We start from the raw sequence: 27,729 nt of genomic DNA, 5'->3' as shown, positions 1-27,729 counted from the left end.
AAAAACCCCGAAAAATCCCACAAAGATATATAAACAAGAAATGGATTTAGAAAAGCTGCAGACCTAATAGAATAACACAAGTAAACAAAAAGTAACTAGATTTTGTTTTCAATAATATTGGACAAATATGGAAGAAAGTATTTGAAGTTTCTGGCTAGAAGAATCATACTATAGACTGCAATGAGAACAACAAACCAGGCAGCGTGGTGTTGTACAATAATAATCAACATACAACACCTTATCCTCCCACCCGGAGTTCAGCACAATACATAATTTATGAAAGAGTAAAAGTAGTCCAATGGTATTCTTTGCAAAAGCAAGCAAAGCCAATACAGGTAGAAGTCTTGGTGTCAGATGAGATGTGAATAGCAATGAAAGTAATGTGTATTAATTTACTTAATTGTTTGGAGAGTGTTAGCATCAGTGAGTTACAGAGAAGCATAAGGATTTCCAGTCATTTTTATACACAAGGCCAATTAATTTATGAGTGATATTAAAAGATTTATATATTGTAAGACACTAAAGCAATATTATCTTATATAACAGAATCATACACGAGAGCGATTACTTTTGTTCTGTGTTACAAGCTATCGTCACAAATGTTTGATAAAAACCACAAAGTAGCTTAGGCATAGGGTGATGAGACCCAGAGGATTCCTCATAGGGACAGCCTCTTCCACAGTGTTACATAGAAGAATAAGCTTACATTACCAATGGTGGAAACTTGGCATTACATACCAGATCTCTCTGACAGTTCTCAGATTGTATCTCCACATTCAAGTGCAGAGTAAAGAGAAGAAGATTTTCTTAAACAAAGCATCCTCACAGAAAGTGCAGCCATTAAAGCAGCTCTGCTGTATAATTAATGTACAAGAGATAGCCTAGCAATGAAAATTCTTAGTGTTATTAGCTCTTTAAGCTTGCAATCCATCTTTGGAGACAGTCCACCATTAGATGGAACCGGCCTCTCCGATCATGTGTTCTACCTAACTCTCTTCTATTAGGGATCTCAAAACTTTAGAATTGAAAACATAAATTCTATTTTTCTGGAAAGGACTATACTACACTCTAAAAGGTAATTCTTCTTTCTCAGGGAGTAAAGGTCCCGAGACTCGTCATATTTATTGTCAGGCAGAACTTCTAAATAGTAGGAAAAGTTCCTGGACCATCTAAGGAAATAAAGAAATCCTCCTTCCCTTTTTTGTACAACTGTAGTGATCCAACCCAGAGTTTGAACAAGACTCACATATAAAATACATGGACAACTCCTGGATTGTTTTAATAATTGTTAATAGTGAGTGCATCTTGGTTATTATTATATGAAATTTTATAATTTCAATGAATCAGAAAATTTTGTTTTCTAAAAAAATATCTGTTGATACTCTAAACACCTATGTGTATAAAGGGAAACAGTTATACAAGATCGTGTGGAAATGAAGTTTCCAATCTATCCTGAGGATGCCACAAAAACAAAATTATTATTTAAAACAACTTTTTTAAAATTAGTAATAGTGAATTCATTAGGCCTTTACATGCACATGTGTAAGGTAGTTTGTTGATATTTACCCTCCTATTACTTATCTGTAATGCATTCCATCTAATTTCTGGTCCCCTACTAATCTATTTAGTTTCCCTTCTATATTAATAATTTTGTGTTTCTGTTAATTTTGATTTCATTTTTTAAATTCTATATGTATGAGAAATATGATGTCTCAAAGACTAGCTAGTGGTCTCTCTCTCTCTCTCTCTCTCTCTCTGTGTGTGTGTGTGTGTGTGTGTGTGTGTGTGTATACATGTTTATGCAAGGTTGATACTGGGTGTCTTCTATTATTGTTCATCTTTTTAAAAATTCTTCTTTAGGCCAAGGCACTCAATGAATCCACAAATCACTGGCTCAGTTACACTGACTGGCCAATAAGCTACATGGATCCTCCTAGCTCTACTTCTCTGCTTCTGGGACCTTAGATTTGCAGGTGTGCACCTTGGCTTTTATGTGTGTTCTGGGATTGCAAACTCAGATCCCTTATGCAGGCATTTTACTGACTGAGTCATCTTCCCCATTCTGATATCTTTGCTTAACAGGATACTCCTTATTTTCATCAACATGCTGGAATAATTACATTGGTTTCATTCCTGCTTAATGGCTGAAGTGTATACCAATATATACATCACATTTTTTCTTCTGAGTATCCCTCAATGGGCTCCTATGCTGACTCCATGATGGCTCTATTGTGAATTGTGCTGTGATGAAGGTCGTATAGGCATCCTTATTTTATGCTGCCTTAGATTCCTTCAGATTGTAACTCATGAGTGAGTTACATGTCAGTTCTCTTTCTGGGTTTCTGAGGAATAGCTATACTGATTTTTTCATAATGGCCGCACTAGTTTACTTACCCACTAATCGTATTTAAAAGTCCCATTATCAAGTCTTCATCAGCATAATATCACACTCTCTTCAACAGCTTTAGTAACACAGAGATCCCATAGCATGACATTCATCCATTAAATGCACATAACATTAATAGAGCTTAAGATTTTTCCCGTCACCCTCATGAGACCAATCGCATGTCCACCATCACACCATTCTGTGCTGAGTCGTCCCACTACTCTATGCCACCACTAACCTACTTTCTGCCACAATGGGATTTTGCCTGCTCTCGACATTCCTAATCAGGAACTGCAGCTTTTTATAGCTGACTTCTTGCATGTTGTAGCCTAATATTTCCAAGACAATTTTTACACTAAAGCACAATCAGTGTTTTATCTCTATACTGTTACTTACTTTTATTTATTTTTTATTCACTTAAAGTTGATGAACACTTGAATTCTTCTATGTTTTAGTGATTGTGCATGTAAGCCTTTGATGGGTTACTTTAATGTTGCTATTAAACACTTGAAGAGACTTGGATTAACTACTTTTCTATCAACTGCATGGGAATTTGTGTTCTAACAATTGTAAGAAATGCCGTTTAAAAACCGAGATACTGGTGTGTGAAAATAATCTGAACTACTCTGCACATGTTGTTTCAGAGGACACATAATGTTTCTTATTAATTTCTAATTCATTTGGCCAATTCTGTCTGAGTCCATAAGGTCAAAATGATTTTCATAATAACAATATGACAAATCATCTCTGCTCATTTCCACTAGGTTTATATTTGTGTGAATGGTACAAAGCCCCAATAGGTAAAAGGTCAGTAGACTAATATAAATCAAGATAATAACACCCAAGTAAAAAATGATTGCTATCTTTTGTTCTACTTTGCTATATATTGAGAAAACTAAAGACAGGCCCATTAAAAATTGTCCTTGGTTTATCAGTGGAACATTAGTATTTCTAAATTTTGTCTGAGATTGTATACTCTCAATATCAACTCTTGTGAGATAGACTAAAAGCAGGACTAGGCATGATGGGCATCTAAATGTCAGTACATTTAAAAAAGTCCTCTTTCTTTAAGAAAATCAACAAAATAGATAACCCTTGACAAAACTATTAAAAGGCAGAGGGGGGGAGGGAAAGAGAGAGAGAGAGAAAGAGAGAGAGACAGAGACAGACAGAGAGAGAGAGACAGAGAAACAGAGAGACAGAGAGGAGAACCAAATTAACAAAATCAGAAATGAAAAGGGAGACATAAATGGACACTGAATAAATTCAAAGAATCACTAGATCTTACTTTAGAAGCCTTTACCCCACAAAATTAGAAATTCTAAATGAAATGGTGATTTTTCTAGGCAGATACCAATGCAAAGCTAAATCAAGATCAGGTAAACCATCTGAATAGTTTTATAACCACTAAGAAAATAGAAGCAGTAATTAAAAATGTCCCAATCAAAAAAGCCCCGAGCCAGATGGTTTTAGTGCAGAATTCTACCAGAGTTTCAAAGAAGAGTTCATACCAACACTCTTCAAACTATTCCACAAAATAAAAACAGAAGGAACACTGTCAAATTCATTTTATGAGGCTGCAGTCACCCTGATACCTAAACTCCACAAAGACTCAACAAAGAGAATTTCAGACAAATTTCTTTTATGAATACCGATGCAGAAACCTCCATTAAAAACTCGCAAACTGAATCCAAGAACACATCAAAGACATCATTCACCATGATCATGTAGGTTTCATTCCAGGGATGTAGGGATGGTTCAATGTACAAAAATGCATTAACATAATTCACTATATAAATAAACTGAAAGAAAAAAAAACTAGATGCTGAAAGAGCAGTCGAAAAAATGGCAGCCAACAGATTGGAAAGAGATCTTCACTAAACCTTCATTTACAGAGGGCTAATAATATCCAAAATATATAAAGAACTCAAGAAGTTAGAGTGCAAAATACTAAATAACCCAATAAAAATGGGGTACAGAACTAAACAGAGAATTCCTCAACAGAGGAATCTTAGGCTGAGAAACATTTAAAGAAATGTTCAACATCCTTAGTTATCACAGAGATGCAAATCAAAACAACCCTAAGATTCCACCTTATTCCCATCAGAATAGCTAAGATCAAAAACTCAATGACAAAACAGGCTGGTGAGGATATGGTGACTGGGGAATACTCCTTCATTGCTAGTATTATAAAACCATTATGGAAATTAATCCTAATTTTCTTAGAAAATCAGAAATAGTTCTATTTGAAGACCCAGCTATACCACTCCTGGGCATATATACAAAATATCCTCCACCATGGCCCAAGGACACATGTTTCACTGTGTTAATAGCGACCTTATTCATAGTAGCCAGAAACTGGGAGCAACTCAGATGTCCCTCAACTGAAGAATGGATACAGAAAATGTGGTACATCTACACAGCATACTATTCAGGTATTAAAAACAAGGACATCATGAATTTTGCAGGCAAATGGATCAAACTTGAGAATATCATCCTGAGTGAGGTAACCCAGTTCCAAAAGGACATGCATGGTATGTACTCACTGACAAGTGGATATTAGCCTAAGTGGTCGGAATACCCACGATATACTCTATAGACCATAAGAAGTTAAACAAGAAGGAAGGCCCAAGTGAGGATGCTTGAATCCCATTTACAGGCAAAACAAAATAATCATGGGAGGCAGAAGGAAAGAGTGACATTGGTGGGCGAAGGGAGGGAAATAGGGGGCAGGATCAGGCATGGGGAGACACAGGAAAAAAATGCAGTAAGCCAGGAGAATAAATGGAAATATAGAACTGCCAGAGGTTGGGATGGGGGGATTCTCTAGGGAGTTCCAGAGTCCTGGGATGAGGAAGACTCCCAGGAGTCAATGCAAGTGACCTTAGCAGGAATGCCCAGCAGTTGGGATGTGGAACCTGAAGAAATCACTTCTAGTAGCTAGAGAGGATCCCAGTGAAGGATTGTGGACACCAATCCACCTACAAACTTATGACCCAAATTGGTCCTGTCTAAAAGAAACTCAGGGACAAAGAACAGAGATTGAAAAAATGGCAGAACAGTGACTGGCCCATTTTGAGACCTATCCCACAGGCATGTACCAATCCCTTATACCATTTAGGATGCTATGTTATGATTGCAGTCAGGAGCCTAGCATAGCAGCTCTCTGAGAGGCTCTACCCAGTAGCTGATTCAGACAGATGTAGATACCACAGACAAACACTAGATGGAGGTCAGGGACCCCTTTGGAAGAGTTAGGGGACTCATTGAGGGAAATGAAGGTGATTGCAACCCCATAGGAGGATCAACAGTGTCAACTAACCTGAACCTCTGGGAATTCCCAGAGACTAACCTGAACCTCTGGGAATTCCCAGAGACTGAGCCCCCAACCAAAGAACATACACAGACTGGGCTGAGGCCTCTGGCACATATGTAGCAGAGGACTGCTTTGTTTAGCCTCAGTGGTAAAGGATGTGTCTAGTCCTACAGAGACTCGACGCACCAGAGTAGGGTGATACAGGGGGGAGGGCACTTTCTCAGAGTCAAAGGGGAGATGGTATGGGTTGAGGGGACACAGAATGGGAGCTACAGTGAGGATGTAAATAAATAAAAATAAAAAGTAAATAAAAAATACATCCTTTGAGCTTGGGGAATACTACTGAAAAGGGGGAAGAAGGGTTGAAAGAACCAGCGAGGTCAAAGACTCCACAAGAAACATACAGAATCAACTGATCTGGGCGAATATGGGCACACAAAGAATGAATCACCAGAGAGCATCTATGGGACAGACAGGCATGTACATAACAGTGGTGCAGCTTGGTCTTCATGTGGGACTCCTAACAGCAGGCGTAGGGGCTTTATCTGACTTTGTTGCCTACCTTCAGATCCCTTTCTCATTACTGGCCTGCCTTGCCTAGCTGCAATAGGACAAGATGCAGCTAGCTCTACTACAACTTGACACGACAAGGCTGATTGATATCCATGCGGTAGGAGGCTCCTCTTTTTTGAGGAGAAATGGGGGCAGAAGGATGCTGGGGAGGGGAAATAAGAGAGGAGGGAGGGAAATAGGCAATTGGATTATAAAGTAAAAACAAAACAAACCAAAAAGGCCTTCAAGAGTGGGGTAGTTACAATAACCAAGTTTCAATTCAAGCTGACCCTGAAAAAGTCTAATGTCCTTGAGTTATACAGCCTTAGGCAGTCGCCGTCATTTTCAAGACATGAAGTCAAGTAAGAAACACTAACTTCCAAAATGCCAGAATTTCCAGCACTAGGCCATCCAATCCTGAGAACTTATCCCATTGTGGGTGAATCTGAATGCTAATCTTTCTAGAACCTATTACCCTGATTAGCTCCCTGTGACTATTTCTGCATCTCTGAGTCTGTCTGTTAGCTCAACATCCATCTATCCATCTGACCATTGTTCAAAAAATATCACCCAGATGAAAGGTAAGCTCCAAGAAGAATTTAAGTATTATTTGGCCAGGCTTATCTTAATTGCTATCACATTGACCTGGGGAAAATACACAACATTTATAAATCACTATAAAGCTGTAGCAACCTTAAATCTTACAGGTGCATTTCCATTTAATTCTCAAAACAACTGTGAGAGATAAATGTAGTCACTATTACCATCATGTATTAGTGGAGGTAGTGTGTATAAACACTATAAAACAGAGATTTTTAAACTATGGGTAGAAGCTCAACATAGGATAGATCATGTGATTGGGTATGGGGTCAGGAATGTTTGATAATAGAAAGTTTAAGGATATGCAATGCCAAAAATTTATTTAAAAACAATTATGAGACAAATCCAGGTAACCCCAGCTATGTTTGCTCATATTGCATTGTTGGGACTTTGCTTCAGTACCGGCTGTGAGTACACACGTGCACTTTGCAGTGGGCATGCTATGACGGCATGCAGTATCAGTGGAATCATATAAGCTTGAAACGTATCAGCTCAGATATAAGAGCAGGGTTTCTGCTGAGTATGTGAAGTTATCTGCTGTTATGAGAACATAATGCTTTAATTATGAATACCAAAGACAATATTTTTTCTTGCATAATTCTTCAGCACATAAACATCAAATTGGTATACTTTTAGATTATTATATTAGAATGGGTGAGTTTCCTCTTTGCAGAGCAGAAGTGAGATTCACAAAGAAAATCATTCGATGATTGTTAGTTTGGAACTAGAACAGAATTTTTAATGATAGCTTAAATGGTGGTAAATGTACTGCCATTTATATTACATATTTATACAAACTAGCACCCTCAGTATTGATAACTTTGAATTGAAATATTGATGCACTATTAAAACCATTGAAGATGCTTTCTGTCCTATATTTTCAAGTATTCAATAAAGCCTTAAGTATTTTAAAATACTTTCAGTTTTTTTCTTTTCTTTTCTTGGATATTTTATTTATTTACATTTCAAATGTTATCCCCTTTCCTAGTTTCCCCTCCGAAACCCCCATCTCAACCCCCTCCCCCTGCTTCTATGAGGGTGCTCTCCTACCCATCCACTCACCCACTTCCACCTCCCCACCCTCGCATTCCCCTACACTGGGGCCTTGAGCCTTCACAGGACCTGGGACCTCTTCACCCCTTGAAGTCAATCAAGGCCATCCTCTGCTACATATGTAGCATGGCTGAAGCCAAGGGTTGCTCCATGTGTACTCTTTGGCTGGTGGTTTAGTTCCTGGGAGCTCTGTGGAGGGGGTGTCTGGTTGGTTGACACTGCTGTTCTTCCTGTGAGTTTGCAAACCCCTTCAGCTCCTTTAGTCTTTTCTCTAACTCCTCCATTGGTGTCCCCATGCTCAGTCTGATGGTTGGCTATAAACATCTGTCCCTGTATTTGTCATGCTCTGGCAGTGCCTCTCAGGTGACAGCTAAATTAGGCTCCTGTCAGACTATACTTCTTGGTATCTGCAATAGTGTCTGGGTTTGGTGGTTGCACATGGGATGGATCCCCAGGTGGGGCAGTCTCTGCTCTACATTTTGTCTCCATATTTCCCCCTTCTAAGAAGGACTGAAGCATCCACATTTTGGTCTTCCTTCTTCTTGAGCTTCATGTAGTCTGTAAATTGTATCTTGAGTATTCCAAGCTTTTTGGCTAATATCCACTTATCAATGAGTGCATTCTATGGGTGTTCTTTTGTGACTAGGTTACATCATTCAGGATAGTATTTTCTAGTTCCATTCATTTGCCTAAGAATTTTATGAAGTCGTCATTTTTAATAGCTGGGTAGTATTCCATTGTGTAAATGTAGGACCCAGCATTTTGCTGCATACAGGGAAAGCACTGTGACAGACAGACACTATCTCAGGGTAAAAGACTGGAAAAAATTTTCCAAGCAAATGGTCCCAAGAAACAGGCTGGAGTAATCATTCTAATATCAAATAAAAATCGACTTTCAACCAAAAGTTATCAAAAAAGATAAGAAAGAACACTTTATACTCATCAAAGGAAAAATCTATCAGGATGAACTCTCAATTCTGAATATCTATGCTCCAAATGAAAGGAGATCCACATTCATAAAAGAAACTTCACTAAAGCTCAGAGCACACATTTCAACTCACACAATAATAGTGGGAGACTGCAAAACCCCACTCTTATCAATGGAGAGATCATGGAAACAGAAACTAAACAGAGACATAGAGAAACTAACAGAAGTTATAAACCAAATGGATTTAACAGATATCTATGGACCATTTCATCCTAAAACAAAAGAAAATACATTTTTTTCAGCACCTCATGGTACCTGCTCCAAAATTGACCATATAATTGATTACAAAACCGTCCTGAATAGATACAAGAAGATAGAAATTATTCCATGAATTCTATTAGATCACCATGGACTAAGGATTGTCTTCAATAAAAACAAAAATAACAAAAAGCCCATATACACATGGGAGCTGAGCTCTACTCACTAGGCCTAGGATAGCTTTGACAGCATTATTTGGAATAATAAAGTATGCCATAAAAAGAATTCTCTAAAAGAATTAAACTAAAACGAAGCAAACAAGAACATTACAGGAAAATCAACAGAGGCTATTCTATTCATCTATGTCTGGCTAAGAGGAATGGCCTCATTTATTCACACATGAGGCACTGTACAATTCTTTTTTCTCTAGAAATAATGTAACTATACTCCAAACAAAATCTGTTTCCCTTTTTCTATTCATTGACAGCATCACTTTTACAAGTTCAGTTCAGGACTTGTCTTTCTTGAATATGGTGTGTAGTTAATAAAGAGTGACTGAATTTAAACAAACTTTTTTAGCATCTTGTGGTGTACTGATTGCTGCTGCTGTGATATTCCCATTGTTTTTTTATAAAATAGATTGTTCTCTTAAGGTTGGCTGTGAGTATTATCCCTTTTATGTAGCACTTGTATGACAGCATCCACTACACTGAGATCCGTAGCATAGTGCTTGATAAATATTAATTCAAATCCAATTGAATTGTTTACAAGGGGTGGAGAAAAAATCTGAGAACACTGAAATTTAATATCTCTGGGCTTCCTACTGGAGATTAATCAAAAGGAAACTGCGATTTTTTTATATGACATATGGCTTCTTTCCCAAAAGGCAGATCCAAATGAAAGCAAGTGAAGGTGGCATATTTATACAATGTATTTGGAACTTAGTGACTAGAATTCTGTTTGTTTTCACTCTGCTCTTTCTTTGCTTTCTCGACCTGACTGCTGAGAAACTGGGAGTTTACCCTCTAACTGACAGGAAGGGTGAGCCTGATTGGAAGGGTTTTCAGAAAGCTATACATAACAATGACTGCTATTCTGAAAGCTGTGCAGAGTTCCATCCAGCCTTCCCTCAGACCCTGGGGCACAGCGTCCTCTAGATCTAAGCTGTCACTGGCATGTCACATCATCTCTGCAGCAACTCCAGCTGTTCTGATGGTTCTCAAGGCCCTCCTCAGTGAGGTGCACCTGTAGCCTTTTCAATGCTCATCCTTCTTAGACAGAGTTTAGGTATCTGGACTGAGCTTTGAACAAATATCGAATTAGAGTGTCCTGCTATAGGAAGCTACCATATAATTATATATTGAGTTTTGCTCGTTGGTAAGTATGTTGAGGTCCTAATAACACTAAAGTCTTAGACTGTCATTGCCTAACAGTCTTCAAGGCTAGAACAAGATGCAATGTTTCCACTGTGAATATAAAATTATGGCTCCCCATGAGAACTTTAGTCCCCTGTCCTTATTTTGATTGTTCTTTTTGTATTCACTCCTAAAATTGGTAAAAACTAACACACTAGACACATACAGTTCCCCCCTTAAGGAATATTGACCTTTTTATTGTTCCCCTGAGCTTTTCATGACAAATTTAATCTTGTAGGTGGCCTTTTTGCACAAATCTATACCCTGAGACAATACTCTTCCAGTGTGTACTGTGAGGCAATGGTTGCTCTGGTTGACAGAGGTCTACATGAAAACCCAAACCAAGAGCAGTTCTTGTATGAGTTGTTTCTGTATTTATGGGAGGCAGAAGACTAGAAAAATATAGTTAAAAATGTGAAGCCATTTTATAAATATTGATGGTGAAACAAATATGATAGAGTGATTCAGAAGAGAATGGAGTGCGTCTGTGAGTTCTTAGCACACACCACTGTCTCAGATACAGAATAGATTACTTTGTTAAGATAAGGGAAAGCAAGGGAAGCTGGTGGGATGCCCTAAAAAGGTTGATAAAGTAAAATCAGGGAGATCCATGAAAGTCAGCATAGCTGAAAGTCTATTCAAAATGTAAAGACAAGTTGGAGAATGATTTTGTAGTAAGTAAGAAATGCTACATGTGGGGTAAGTGGACTGTCACCAGACAGAAGACATGGTAAGGTTGAAATAGGTTCAAGCCCCCAGGATTTCTCATAATTGAGAACAGCAGGCATTAGAACCAACTCTTAGTCAGGATCTATCTGTCCTGGAGCACATAACCAAAACCCATTGAGAGGGTCATAATAACCTGTCATAGCAAAAACAAACAAACAAAACCAAAACAAAACAAAATCACTGCCCCCCCCAAAAAAACAAACCAGCCAACCAACCAACCAACCAAATAACCAACAAACAAAAAACAATGAGAGAGTTCTCCTTGTTAATGAGATATCTAGATAAGCCCCAAATGCTTAATCAAGAAGCTTCCCTTCCTGGGCATCCCTTCCTACAAAAGGTACTTAATCCCTGGTTCACCCTGAGTAAGATGTATGCATTACCTTCACCATGAATAAAACAGTTTGGACAAGCAAGGACTATCTCCTTCATCAAGGATGGCTGCAGGGGTTGGTGGGTGGTAGCTTTCCTCACAAGGATTCTCTCCTAAATCTCCTGGAGAGGGCTTTTCTTCCAGCCCCTTTCTATGTTCAGAACTCATTGGGAACCAAACTGGATTCCCTGTCCCAGGCTCAGCTATCCCCTACCTGCCTGGTGTGTAAGGGAAACTTGGGCCTTCAGACCCCCATTCCCAACTTCTTGAGATCCCCAGTGGTGTCTGGGTACACAGGAAAACCACAGCATCTATCTCAGATCCCACCGTTTTTCACCCAGAAGAACACAGACTGAGGCCCCTATCACAGATTGCGTTCTGCCTTCCCTGCACTAAGCTCTGGCATCACAGTGGCAAAGCAGGCAAACCATGTGATGGTTTGTATATGCTTGGCCCAGGGAGTGACGCTCTTAGAGGGCGTGGCCCTATTGGAGGAGGTGTGGCCTTGGAGTAGGTGTGTCACTGTGGGTTTTGCCTAGAAGCAGTCTTCCACTAGTAACCTTCAGATGAAGACATAACACCCTCAGCTTTGATTGCACCATGCTTGTCTAGATGCTGCCACGCTTGATGATTATGGACTGAGCCTCTGAACCTGTAAGCCAGCATCAAATACATGTTGCCTTTTATAAGCCTTGCCTCGGTCATGGTGTCTGTTCACAGTAGTAAAATGCTAAGACAGACCAGCACTTCTTTTTTTCATGTGGATAGTGGAAGCAGAGATAAGTTGGGAAGCTATTAAGATAATTCCAGAGAAAGACTCTGGCTTGAATGAAGTTTCAAATTTATTTTAGACAAAGCCTGTGATTAACGGAACAGAAGGGAACACTGGTTAGGAAAGGTGATTTCTTCTATGGGATAGACTTACCTTGTCATGTCTATGTGAGTGTTTATCCTTATACTGTAAGGGCCTAGCACTAAGACTGGCAAACAATAACTACTCAAGACATATCCAGAGAAGTAAATGACTGAATGCATTTTCCTCTTAGAGAAAGAAGCCATTCAGATCTGCAGTAAGCAGTAAGATATGTTTCTTGAACTATTTTTTTTCATAGAAAGCTAACTTTGTTAGGGCTAGAATATTGTATGTGAACAAACTTTGAAATGCTGATTAATCTTAGAGATAACTCCACTTTTGAAAACAAGATGCTTTGATTATAAATAACAGATCCTAACATTTCTGCTATAGAGTTAGAAAGGGGGGATAAATATCATCTAATATTTCTGCTTTGTATTTTAAGGGGTTATTATTGGAGAACCTTGGCAATACTGAACCCACCAACCAAATAGCATTAGAGAGTACAAACGATCTGAGTACCATCTTATAAATCAATGGTCTCAAGCTCTTGCTGAAAAATGTTCAATACTCTATAAAAGGTAGATCATTCTAGTGATTCATGATCTATAAAGGTTAACTATGAGTGATAACATTACACCCAGTTGATGGCAAGGTAGTTCTCTTGAGCGGTAATACTAACATTCATTCATTGAACACATATTTATAGAGGACCCAATTTTCAGCACAAGGTCTTGGCTATCTACAATGAATAAATCACACAAACAGCATGATAAGCCCTACTGGATAATGACACTGTAAGGTCTAAGAAGAAGTTATTAAAGTCTGGTTCATGTGTATGTTAGAAGTACTTTTGTGGCTCACCTCCTGCAAGTTATGTGAAATGGTTGCAACCTTTTAAAACATACACAGTGGGGATTCTCTTTCAGTTGAAAAAGAATAATGTTATGCTGTTAGCAGGAAAATGGATTATCATAGTAACTAAAATTTGTTCTTCCTAGATTTGATATAGTTATATAAACTTATATACAAACAGATATGAAAGTAGAAGTAAAAATGTCTAGTGGGAGGGGGAGGGATGAGAAAGGAGAGGATAGGTTGGGGGCTAAGTAAAATGTGTTCAAAGTTTATTGTATAATTATAAGAAAATGATCATATATAAACAATAAATAATTTTAAAATTATACAAAACCAAACCAGAATGGCAATTAGTTAGCTGAAACTGGGGAAAATGATTATATTCAGATTCTGACTTAAGCAGTAAAATGGCTGTATGAAAAGTGTCTTAGGGGAAACTGAAGCCATGTACTCTAATTTTGGTCAAGAACCTATGGCCAATGAGGTCATGGACCTTAAGGGGAATCTATTATTATTATTATTATTATTATTATTATTATTATTATTATTATTATTATTATTATTTTGCTAAATGGTCACAGTATCTGATCACATCCTCATAAGGCTCTCTGTATTCAGATCCCTGAAGTGCTCAGTATTTTGAGAATCTCCTTTGTACAACGGGTGACAATTAAGACCGAGACTCAAAGCTAGCCAGAGTGCAGAGAACCATTGTGGAGAGCTTAGACACAAATGGGACACACACATCATACTTCCTCTTGAGGCTCAGAAACATTAAGAAACATGGGGCTGAGAGACTGTAAAAGCCAGAGGTTGGGGAGGATCAAGACAAAATGTCTTCTGGGCATGACAGAATCATTACACTCATCAACTCCCAGCAGTGAACCTGCACAGGCAACATTCCAGAAAGTACAGGGGAAGGGCTCACAGGGCTTCATCCCTACCAGAAGCACTCTTGATAGTGGCTGCTTGGAGAGAAATCAATTTTCTCAAGTGGTGTTGTCCATAGTAGGCTTACTATGCCCCTGTTGACTGCCCCAGATCCATAAGTATATGAGCAGTATTAATTAGACTTGGTGAGATTCATAAGCAAGAGAATAGATATGGACTTGGGCTCTAGGGGGAGGATGGTAGAGGAGTTGGAGGCAGTAAGTAGGGAGTGGATAAGATAAAAATACATTTTTACTCAAGCATCAAATTTTGTGGGGTGCCCAGTCCTAACTGATACATTTGTGATACAACCCTTATACACAAGGTTCAGGGAAAATCACACAAGAAGATGTTAAGCATCCAGAGGACCAGAATGTCTGTTGCTAGATAGCATTGTTCAGATATGACAGGGAAAATGAGCCCATGAAATCTCAACAGGATGATTGCCTGAGCAAAACTGGCATGATAACAAGTTTACAGACTATCATGGAGTGTGAAATCCCACATGGTTCCATTTCTAGATGAAAATCTCCTAAGGTTGTGGTTGTGCAAGCCAGCAGGATTTGCAGAAGGAGGCAGAGGCAGGAGGATCACAAGTTTGAGAAAAACCTGGCATTCACATTTCTAATAATGATGCTACGTTATGCTTGCAGACAGGAGCCTAGCATAGAAGCCTTCTGAGAGGCTCTACTCAGCAGCTGACTGAGCAGATGTGGACATCCACAAACACTGAACTGAGTTCAGGGATCCCTGTGGAAAAGTTAGCGGAAGCATTGAAGGCCTTCAAGGTGATGGCAACAGTATCAACGAACCTGGACCCCTGGGAGCTCCCAGAGACTCAGCCACCAACCAAAGACCCTGCAGGGCCTGGTCCAAGGCACAGGACACATATGTGGGGGAAGATGTACCTAAACCTGCAGAGACTTGATGCCCCAGGGTGGGGGCATATGGGGGCTGTGCCCTCTCAGAAGTGAAGGGGAGGGGGATGGGTGAGGACCTCTGCCAGGGGGAACTAGGAGAGGGGGCAGCATTTGGGATGTAAAAAATAAATAATTAATTGAAAAAAAGAAAGAAAAGAAAAAAGAAAAATCTCCAGATGATCAATAGCTGCTGAGAGAGGGGAAAATCAATCTCTGCCAAGGAAGTGAAATGATATTACAAAGGTTGTTCAGTTCAAAGCAGTTAGCCTGGGATACATATATCCGAGAAACAACAAATGGACTCAATTGGTGGTATATACAAACATGCATATATATGTATATGTATATGTATATGTATATGTATATGTATATGTATATGTATATGTATATGTATATGTATATGTATATGTATATGTATATGTATATATATGTACTTGCAGGGTCCAACATGGCCGTTGTGGGGGACAGAATGGCTTGGTTCTTGCCTCTGCAACAGGGCCAGAGAACATGATCATGACATGGGCATAAACCTTGTTTGTATAACAATGGACATATTTTACATTCTTCTTGTTAAAGTTGATGTCTCCATGATAATCAGACAGCAGGCGTCCAGGAGGTGAAGGTGTGGTTAGTGTCTCACCAAAATAGTTAAAGCTGGGACCTTCGGGGCAACCCTTAAAGCTATGGAAAAGAACATGAGTTCCAAACATATATAATTTTTCAACTATGCAAAATTATAAGGATGCAATATGAATTGTAAAAGGAACCTCCCAGATCTAAAGTAACAGAGGCAACTGCACTGAGCCATTTTGTCAGAAAGATACAAAGGTAGGCAGATAAAAAGTCAGGTAGATTCTTGAGTTCAAGGTCAGCCTGGGACACAGCACAGGTTGGTCCAGTTGTGGTAGAAATGGTAATTTCAGGACAGCATCTCACCCAGCATCTGTGTGTAACAGAGGCAGGCAGATCTCTGAATTTTTTGCAAAGTTAAAAGAAAATGTGTGCTTGTTGCTCCCTAAGAATTGAGGGGCTGGGGTCATGGGATGCTGATTCATAGGATCAAAGGGAAACCTGAAATAAATAACTAAATTGATGCGTAGGGACAAATAATCCTATTAAAATTGGGGTTCAGAGCTAAACAAAGAATTCACAGCTGAGGAATGCCGAATGGCTGAGAAACACCTAAAGAAATGTTCAACATCTTTAGTCATAAGGGAAATGCAAATCAAAACAACCCTGAGATTTCACCTCACACCAGTGAGAATGGCTAAGATCAAAAACTCAGGTGACAACAGATGCTGGCAAGGATGTGGAGAAAGAGGAACACTCCTCCATTGTTGGTGGGATTGCAGACTGGTACAACCATTCTGGAAATCAGTCTGGAGGTTCCTCAGAAAATTGGACATTGAACTACCTGAGGACCTAGCTATACCTCTCTTGGGCATAAACCCAAAAGATGCCCCAACATATAAAAAAGACACGTGCTCCACTATGTTCATTGCAGCCTTATTTATAATAGCCAGAAGCTGAAAAGAACCCAGATGCCCTTCAACAAAGGAATGGATACAGAAAATGTGGTACATCTACACAATGGAATATTACTCAGCTATCAAAAACAAGGACTTTATGAAAATCATAGGCAAATGGATGGAACTGGAAAATATCATCCTGAGTGAGGTAACCCAATCACAGAAAAACACACATGGTATGCACTCATTGATAAGTGGCTATTAGCCCAAATGCTTGAATTACCCTAGATGCACAGAACACATGAAACTCAAGAAGGATGACCAAAATGTGGATGTTTCACTCCTTCTTTAAAAGCGGAACAAGAATACCCTTGGGAGGAAATAGGGAGGCAAAGTTTAGAACAGAGGCAGAAGGAACACCCATTCAGAGCCTGCCCCACATGTAGCCCATACATATACAGCCACTCAATTAGAGATGGATGAACCAAAGAAGTGCAGGCTGACAGGAACCGGATGTAGATCTTTCCTGAGAGACACAGCCAGAACACAGCAAATACATAGGCAAATGCCAGCAGCAAACCACTAAACTGAGAACGGGACCGCCGTTGAAGGAATCAGAGAAAGGACTGGAAGAGCTTGAAGGGGCTCGAGACCCCATAAGAACAACAATGCCAACCAACCAGAGCTTCCCGGAACTAAGCCACTACCCAAAGACTATACATGGACTGACCCTGGGCTCCAACCTCATAGGTAGCAATGAATAGCCTAGTAAGGGCACCAGTGGAAGGGGAAGCCCTTGGTCCTGCTAAGACTGAACCCCCAGTGAAGGTGATTGTTGGGGGGAGGGTGATAATGGAGGGAGGATGGGGAGGGGAACACTGATAGTGAAGGGGAGGGGGAGGAGTTAGGGGGATTTTGGCCAGGAAACCGGGAAGGGGAATAACAATCAAAATGTAAATAAGAAATACTCAAGTTAATAAAGATGGAAAAAAAAAAGGTGGGCTTTTGGTCTGTGTGAAATGAGCTAACAGAAAAGCAATAGCAATTCTTCTCTAGAATTTTTCCCTATGAGAACTGAGCTAGCTAGAGATTTCTGGAGAGCAAAAACTATCTCTTAAGAATTTGTTCTAATAGGATTTCTGACTTGGTCAGATCCCAAGAATTACTTAGAGAGTTGACACAGCTCTTTTTGAATGTTTCTAACAGCTATCCAGAGGCTTTCTGGAGTGAACACAGTTCTTTTAGAATTTTTCTGCCTTTCTGATTTTGATTGGAAAGCCCAAGACTTACTGTTAGAAATTCTTATAACAGGATTTTTGACTTAGTCAGAAGATCCAAGATTTTTTTTTAATTATTTTTTTTAATAGCAGCTTTTCTAACATTGGTCAGAAATCCATGAGTTATCCAGAGAGCTTTTAGAATTTTTACTAGCAGAGAGAGCTGTCTCAACCAGAGAGCTTTTAAAATAGCAAGTAAAAACCGTCTATGGCAGAGCAGAACAAAGAGAGAGGGAGGGAGAGAGAGAGGGAGAGAGAGAGAGAGAGAGAGGGAGAGAGAGAGAGAGAGAGAGAGAGAGAGAGAGAGAGAGAGAGAGAGAGAGAGTTTGGAAAGTCACCTCAGCAGAAACTAAGCTATCAGCTGATTTGACTTCCAGTTCTTTGTTTTCACTGCCTCCAGACATTCTTCTCTCAGGAACTTGGACCTAGCTGAGGCTGGTTCTTGGTGTACACTTATATACATGTATATTCATATGTACAAACATGCAATGATAATAACTAAGGAAGGAGGAGGAGTCATAAAGGGATTAAAGAGGGGAGGGAAATGGGTGTGTACTGTAGATTCCAATGCTCATGTCTGAAGCTCTCAATGAAAGACTATTAACTAAAATGTTAAATTCATAAAGAATAGGTAAAACTATTATAATAAGATAAAAGGAAGAAGTGGTTTACAAAGCTGGTATATAAACCTGGGCCCTTTATGCCTTTTCCTCTTCTGCTTCTGTGTTTCTAGACACTACTGTAGGATAACAAGACTGCCGTCAGACCATTAAAGAGTAAAGACTATGGTCTGTGAGGACACAGCAGAGAGAAGCTACCCTTTGCCTTCTACAGTTCTTTGGTCCTAAAATATCACCCATCTTGTCTTTATGCTTTCCCTTCTTTTATTTCGATAACTGCTTTTCCACTGATAAATTCAATTTGGATTTACAAATGCACACAAACATGCAAAATCTTCAGGAGGGATGTGAATAACATGAGTTCCTCAGAGTTTATATGCTAAAATTTGTCCAAATGAGGAGATGAGGACTTTGATCTGGGTCAGATGAAGTTAAAAGTAGTTGGAAATGGGGTTGGACTTGGAGAAAGTTCTGCCTTGGGGCATGAGGACATGGGGAGGTTATGCTACCAGAGGGGATTTACAGCAGTAAGAACTGAGTGTTTAAGGACTGAGTAGTGAACATGAACACAGAACTGTGACAAAAAATGCTTTGAATAAAATGTTGGGGGAGGGGTGTTTAGAAGTGAGGAAAACATTCTCTTCCCATCTTTATAGGAGACTTGGACGTTATATCCTTAAACTAGACTCTGTGTAAAAAGAGACGTTTATGGGCCTATCTAGGGACTTAAATGATATCTTTAAGAGAAATATTTGTGGGAAGATGTATTCTGGGCTCTGAACAGTCTATTTATAGGCAACTTTGAGGAAGACAATTCATGGAGGACTACTTTTATGACTAAGTTTAAAGTTAAAATCCAGCGCTGATGTGTTTCCAAATCAGAAGGATGGCCATGTATGACTGTTTAGCATGCTCTTGGATGTGAAAAAGAAATGGCTAAGATTATTTGTAGGTTTAAAAGTCCCATGAAATAGTAATTGGGAAAAAAAGAGTCAATATCTATTTTCTACTGAAAAGTCTGTGGACTTTTTTTGTAGTTTCCTTACTGAGAGTCCTTTAATTTTTACGAATGCTTAATAAATATTTAAGGCCATTCTTTGGTAGTTATCATAGTCTTTGAACTTATATTAGGAAGTTACAATTTTTATTACAGGTAAGAGAAGACAGCAGATAGAATCAGAAATTTCTAAAGAACTAAAAGTCATTTTTTTCTATTCCTATAAAATCTAGGAAGGAAGGCAGGTACAGATTTGTCAAGCATGGCATCTGGATTTCAGAATTACATTTAAGAACTTAAAATTGATCTGAGTATAACACAGTTTAAGCCTTTCGAGCTTACCATTGAACTTGCAATTTTTTTCCTTTTTTTTTTTTTTGGATAAAGTTTTTGTGAACATAATCCATGTAACTTACAGGCTACAGCCTTTATAGGAAGCCAAGAAAATTTAAAGTTGTTTGGTCTAGTATTTGGGGCAGAGAATTATTGAAGTGTAACAATATTACCCTGGGAAGGATTTGTAGAATATATCTAACATGTTTACACCAAACTCAATATCTAGTTATATAATCCAGAACCTGCTGTATGATTGAAACCCATTAAGGAGACCACAGGGGAGTACATTCAGAGAGGTATGTGAAATATCTCTATTTACAAGTATAATTTTTTGCTTTCTATATCAATTAAAAAATACCCCCAGGCAGAATGGCTAAGATGAAAACTGAAGGGCTGACAGGTGTGTCAGTAGGTAAGAGCACAGCTGTTCTTACAGATGATGCGGTTTCAATTGTCAGTACCTCCATGGAGGCTCACAGCCATCTGCCACTCCAGGTCCAGGTATGTGATGCTCTCTCTGGCTTCCTTGTACACTAATCATTATATGTGGTGCACAAGTACGAATGCAGATGGAATAGCCACACATATAACTCATAAAAAATCAAAACTGAAAGAGAAAGAAAACCAACTCTGCTGAGGATGCAGGGTAAGGGACACCCTCATTCGCCATTGGCAGGATTGCAAACTGGATCAGCCATTATGGAAATCGGTGGGGAGAACCATGATCCAAGTATACTGTTCATTGGCATGAACTTGATATCCTTCTTCTGAGATACTAATTTATGCTTGTTGCCTCTTCTTCACAATAACCAGAAAATGGAAGCTTCCTAGCTGTTCTATCAATTTATAAATAAATGGCTTTCATGACTATTTTTGTTTTTCACTATGTGCAGCCTCTCTGTCATGCTTGGAAAATACTATATCACAGCAGCTTTTATGGTCATCAGAATTTTACACCTTTTTGAGCCCCCTCTCCCCTGGCTCTCCCAGAGCCTTAGGTGTGGGTGGGTGTTGTATTTTAAATGTATCAAGTAAGATTGAATAACTACAGTCATTATTCTCTGCGTGTTTACCATTGCAGATCTCTGCAGTAGTCATCACCTGATGCAAAAGAAGAGAGCAACACGTGTGTGTGTGTGCGTGTGTGTGTGTGTGTGTGTGTGTGTGTGTGTGTGTGTGTGTGTGTATGTCTAAGGGTAAGTATTTAATATCCAGTTAGAAATTAGATTGTTTCCTAGAGGAGAGTAGTGGGGTCTCCTCTAGGTTCTGTGACCTTTCCAGCAATGGGTACGTTAACTATATTTACAGAACCCTGCATCAATTTCCTACTGAATGGGCTTAGGCTAACCAGATGTTAGTTTCAACCCAAGAAACCAATGCTACTATTTTACTATGGGAGATGCTTTATTAGAGCAGCCATCATCATTGTTTGTAGGATACTAGGTAGGATTATTTACTGCTTTTCTCCCTTCGCAGCTTGCATAGCATCTTTGGATACTCTGAGCTAGTCCAGAGGGGTGAGGTTTCTGGGTCAGTTCAGGTTTGATTCTTCCAAATCTCTTCATGGATGTGCTGTGTCTTCAGGAATGGCACCATACATTCAAGTTCTACACGGTGAATAAGGGCAATAACAACATCCCATTGTGTTTCACAGTTTCTTCTCCTCTGACTATCTCTGACCAACAACTTAAAGGGATTATTACCCACTTCCTTCCTTCTCAGTCAAATTCTCCTTCCTCACATCTGGAAAGGATATTCTCACTTCTTTGTGGACCATAGCTGCATAAATTAGATTTGAGGGTATTAGATTTAAGATATGAAAGCAGGAAAGTAGAAGGGAACCAGGAGTTCTAGAGAGGGTCAGAATAGGATCAAGGTGCTGCTATGGAGGGGCAAAAGAGCAAACAGTGAGCTGTCCGTATTCACATATGAATGCACACAGGCACGTGCACAGGCATGCATGTGGGTGTTCGCACGAGTCCAAGAGACCCTTAAAACAATACAGAATATTGCTATTTTGTTACTTGCCTCCTAGAAATTGAGATCAAACCCTATTTCTTTAGATACCACATATTTTTGTCCCAGAAATTGGAGAAATCCACCTGATAATGACCTAGGATTCTCATCCCAGAGAGCTAATTTTTATAATCAAAAAGTGCTATGTAAGTAGCTTTAGGTAATTTTATCAACCATCTTATGGAGTTGAAAGTCTCTGAGCTACAACAACAATGATCAACCTGACAAAATATTCTCAGTGACATGTTTTATGGGTAACCAAAGTGCCACCTAACAACTTAAAGCTCACTCAGCACGAGGGAACTCACGACTTCATAAATCCTTCTGAGAAGGGTGGGAGAGATAATATAGCTTGGAAGAGAATCTATTCCTACTATATTGTTAAATGAATAAAGCTTTCAACTGGATTCTATATACTGATCCTTATGCCCACAGATAAGCTTTCACCCCTCATCAGAGATGCTTCTTTTTGTAGCAGATGGAGGATGTTATAGAGATCATCAAGTAGCCAAAATATAGAAAAGAATAAATCTGGGCTTCCCAGTGCAAGTGGGGACATTCACCACCACAAACCACCTACTCCTGGCTCAGGGAATATCCTGGAAGAAGTGGGCACAAGATTGAAGATTCAGAAGACCAGCACCAGGATGGTTGTTACACAGTGTCTTCTGGATTTGATAGAGATGCTGCAACTATGAATTTTTACTAATATGGCTACTGGCACAAGGCATATACAAGAATACACTAGTTAAAGTGTCAGCATGGATGGGGAAAATGCTGCAGTGTAAAACTGCTAGAAGAAGAGATACAGACAGTGACTGTGGCAGGAGGGAGTGTAAGATTTCTTCAGGCACAGCAGACTGTATGATAGTTTTCCCAACCCTCAGCAATCAGCCCTAACACATGTACGCATGGGAAACACTAATTGGACTCAGTGGGTTGTATGTGTGTATAAATATTTCAAAGTAATAATTACAGAAGAAAAGGTCACAAATTCAAGAGGGAATGTAGATGACTCAGGGGGATCTAGAGAGGGGAAATAAGATTGGAAATGGATATGAGAGTGTTGCAATACTCATGTATGAAATTCTCAAAAACTTACAATTAAAACAATCAGCAAAATTATTGCACGTAAAAGGAGAAACAAAAAGCAGTCTAATATGGAGGGAGATAGTACTAGGAGAGACAACTGGATTGGGAGTATGGCATTTCTGGGATGAGCCCATAAATCTAGGACAATGGAAACTCCCAGAAATTTATGAGGGTGACCCCAGCTAAGACACCTAGCAATGGGGGATATGGAGAGTTAACTGGCCATCTCCTGTAATCAGGCAAGACTTCTAATAGAGGGATGGGGACAGCCACAGAATCTTATCCCTACAATTTTTCCTGCCTAAAAGATGTGCAGGGATAAAAAATGGAGCAGAATTTGAGGGAATGTCCAACAAAGGGCTGGCCTAGTTTGAGATGGATGCCATGAAAGGGAGCTCACTCCTGACACTATCAATGATATTCTGCTATACTTGCAGACAGGAGCCTAGCATAACTGTCCTCAGAGAGGCAACTGATGGAAACTGATGCAGAGACTCACAGCCAAACATTAAGTGGAGCTCGGAGAATGCTGGGGAAGAGGGGAAGAAGTATTGAAAGAGCCAGAGGGGTCTAGGGTATCACAAGAAAACCTACAGAGTCAACTAACCTTGGCCTCGGCCTATGGGGGCTCATAGAGACAGACTTGTCAACCAGAGAGCATGCATGGGACAGACCTAGGTCCTCTGCAATATTTAACGGTTGTGCAGCTGGGTCTTCATGTGGGACCCCTAAAGTGGGATCAGGGGCTGTTTTTGATTATATTGCCTACTTATGGATTCCTTTCCCAACCTAATCTTACTGCAACTTGATATGCCAAGTGGTCGATATCCATGGGAGGCCTCCCCTTTTTTGTGGAGGAGTGGATAGGCAGGGGAGGTAAGAGAGAGGGAGTGGATGGAGAGGAGGGAGGGAAAGCTGTGATCTAGATGTAAAGTAAATAAATAATAAAAAGGCAAACTGATAAAAGCTAATTTCACGGTAACAAGATGAATAATACCATATACCTCAGAACTAAAATTTTAATGAAATAAAGTTGGGTTATTAGTTATTGACAAATTAAGACTTACTTTAAAAAGTCAGAGATGCATGAAAATATCACAATGAAATCTGTTATTTTGTATAAATTTTGAATTATGTAAAAATACTCAGCAACTTAAGATGTTGAAGAAGGGCTAAGAAAGTAAAGATATACTTTATCTCAAAGAAAATATAAGAAAGTAGAAAAGTCATGCCAGCCTTGTATAGGTTCTAATACGCCATGCTCTCCTGTAACTGAATAATTATTGTCACAGCAATTTTAGATCATTTTTTAGTGCTAAGTTGGAATAGACAAGATAAATAATAGCATTGTTCTGCATGACGTTTCACCTATTTCCTCTTAAAATTAATTAAGATGAGATTCAGCTATAAATTTCATGGTTTGAAGCATTATTAATGAGTGAGAGTTTCTTCACTGTAGAACATAAAATGATGTGATACAGATTAATTTCATTTTTGTGCCTCTGCATGAATATAACCCGACACATACAATTTTCAAGAAAAGTGTGCTAATAAAATTCAGCTCTCATTATTAATAAATAACTAGCATAAGGTAAAATGCCATCTTTACTAGATTTATAATTTGAGGGCATAAATATTTAAAACCTCCCTTTAATTTTTTAAATTAATATTTGCTTTGCATTTGTTCAAGGAGCACTTCAAAATGACTCACATTGCTTTTGAAATGCTGATATGAGTGCCTATGCATTATTAAATACTCATATTCCTGAGGTATATCAGGGTCTTTTGAATGGTAGAAAACAAAACCATTCATTTAAAAAAAGAGAAGGAAGAATTGGAAAACAGCTATTCTTAGCGATGTGTTTTGAAACATACAAGAATACTTTTTCAGATTACATCACTGGTACTGGATGTCCTTCTATGTGTTTTTGTGTACATTATTTACTTAATAGTATACTATACTTAACAACGTGAAGAATAAAAATTACAATGATGTTTTCCAGGAGCTGATATAAGTAGGTTCAACTAGCTAACAGATACTAGGTTTCAATCACATTATTATAAATTTACCTAAAATTACATACCATACTTACAAGTAATGTGTGTGTGTGTGTGTGTGTGTGTGTGTGTGTGTGTGTGTGTGTATTTAAAATGGAGACACAAATATGCATTATATGAAGTTATATCGCTATGCCACTTAGGGTAACAATGATCCATCAAAAGCCATAAACACGGAAATCCTAATACCAAGCATGAGAGGCCTCTTTCCAAGTTGTAGTTCTGGTGACTCGAAGAGATTTTTCAAAACAATATAAGCTATTTCTGTTGCCCCTGGTTGCCTCCTAGAAATCAAAGGGGAGTCACTATTGCTGGAGATACCATCTATTTCTGATAAAGGGGTCAAATGATGAGAGCTGGACTTGATCTCAAAGCCTCTTCCCAAGGACTGGGGGGCTGGCTTTCACAGTACTAGAGGGGGACAAGCAAGCTGCTAAGTGGGGGAAAGCAACCAGTAGCCTTATCGGCTGTGATGCCTATGAACGACAACGATGACTATCATGACAAGAGATTACATCAAAGATACGATAGTGGTACCTAAATCGTGGCCACCAACACCTGTCTAAATGGATTTACAACTCCCTCAACAGGGGGGAAATCATACTTGGTTCTGCAAACCTAGTCAACTCTTTGTGACTAGAGGCTAGTGAGATCATAGATCTTAAAGGAAGGTCTACTCGTGCCACTTTCCAAAATCTGTATACTTTAAATTGCATTTTAAAATGCTTATCCTTATGTGTGCAACAGGTAAGTGTAGCTCTTACCCCACATCAGAGAAGCTTCATTTTGTAGCAGGTGGAGCACGTTACAAAAAGCCATGATTGGTTGAAATGTGGAGAACCACTGATGTTCGGTACTCAGGCCCAGTTGATATGTACACAATGGAACCCCTACATCCAAGACTCATAATGGAAGAGGGAGAAGAAAGATTGTAATGGCCAGAGGACTAGGAATTCTGCTGTGAAATTATGTCTTATGGAAACTGCAGGGAACCCATGTCATAAAGTAGAAGTTGTAAAGTTTAGAGGTTGAAAATATTTATATACTACAAAACTTATTTATGAGATTCACCTATGTCGCTGAAGGGATAGAGTGTAGGGATGATGGTTAAGATAACAGGCAACTCTTCACTGGCAAAGAAAACCCAATATGTCTGTGACATCATGTTTTGGGGAAGACAGCTTTAGGATTTCCTCTCTAAGCTGTAATGCATTGCATTTTAAAACCAAAAGCACATGTAATCACACACATACCCAATGCTCTTTTCTACACACACACACACACACACACACACACACACACACACACACACACACACACCTGAACTCTTGCCCATGCATCCCCACTGGTAATATGTATCTGGAAAAATGTCCTTGAGGACCCAAGTATCATTAGATTTATCAATTTGAACAATATCCCAGCCAGCTAGAAGTGGCTTGCAATCTTGTATTTAGTTGTGCTACAACTCCTTCCTAATAAAATAGCAAATTGAAGTGCTTTTCAGACAGTGTGGGAGACCAAAGGGAAGTGTTTCTGCCTCCAGTAAGCACAGGAGGCCATTAATGAGCCATGGCTGGCTCTCCTACAGTGCATTCAGCTACTGCCTGCCTTCTGTCCTCACAGAGGTTGGGATTATCACATTCGAGAGCAGTAGTTGGAAAAATGACTTAGCTTTCCAGAATTTATGGGCTATATATACTTATATGTTTTATTTGTGGTTGGCAAGGAGAATTGAGTGCCTGCTATTGACACGAGTTTATACGGCACACTTCGAGCTTCTGGAAAAGAAGGGTTATGATCACAAAGGGAACAGAATGCTTAAAAAGGGTCAGATGTTAGTGGCTGCAGTTTTCTTTTCTTCACTCTTATTTTCTTCATTCTTCATTTATTTCAATATATTTTAGACAAAGACTATGTAGCTCTGGCTGACCTTTAACTAATGGTAACCCTCCTGCCTTAGTTTCTGAGTTGTTGAAATTGCAGGCATGAGCTATCATGCTACCCTTCTTGTATTTTAATAATGTAAGTTTTTTTTAAATTTTGAACAAAGCATCTATTGTGCTCATAGACTTTTAAAAGTATCATTAATGTTTCCTTTAAAAAGACACCTGGGTTTATATATCCACTTCTACAATTTGCTATGTTAAATTAATACTGATCTTCCCATTGGCATTCATTCATTGTACCTAGTACCTAGTTTCTTCCATGTATATAATGCTACCTGAGCTATTGCCCCATATCTTCTCTTGCCCACTCCCTTTCCCCTCCTTTACCACCATTTCCATTTTCCCCTAAATAGCTTCATCTTGACTTTTATATGACATATACAGATGTGATTTTATGCATCTACAAAATCTAGAACACATATATTTAAATATGGATGTTCCCTGTAGGCTCATATATTGAAATGTTTAGTTACTAGGGAGTGGAACTATTTGAAAGGATTTAAAGGATTAAGAGGTGTAGCCTTTTGGGAGGAATTGTATCATTGCAGAGGCATTTGAGGTTTCAACAGCCCATGTCAAGCCCAGAATGTTGTTCTCCACTACTGCTCCAGGACCTGCCTGCCTTCCTCCATGCTTCCTGCCATGATGATAGTGGACTAAACCTCTGAAACAATAATCAAGCTTTTTCTTGTGGTAGTTGCCTTAGACATGGTGTCTTTTCACAGCAAAGGCACAGTAACTAAGATA

The 27,729-nt window shown here is 39.1% G+C and overlaps 1 protein-coding gene and 1 non-coding gene across 2 annotated transcripts in view; one reads left to right on the top strand and one right to left on the bottom strand.

The window, feature by feature from the left end:
* Epha6 (Eph receptor A6) overlaps positions 1 to 27,729 on the bottom strand; it is a 962,116-nt gene that overhangs the window by 159,872 nt on the left and 774,515 nt on the right.
* On the top strand, positions 17,865 to 17,923 carry LOC120095724 (U7 small nuclear RNA). The gene has a single exon (XR_015633779.1). It is a non-coding gene; the product is annotated as a U7 small nuclear RNA (small nuclear RNA).

This window comes from Rattus norvegicus, chromosome 11, assembly GCF_021556685.1.
Source record: "Rattus norvegicus strain SHRSP/BbbUtx chromosome 11, alternate assembly SHRSP_T2T, whole genome shotgun sequence".
In the NCBI taxonomy this organism is placed as follows: Eukaryota; Metazoa; Chordata; class Mammalia; order Rodentia; family Muridae; genus Rattus; species Rattus norvegicus.
The sequence above is the reverse complement of the archived record's forward strand: the minus strand, read 5'-3'. Positions and strand labels throughout refer to the sequence as shown.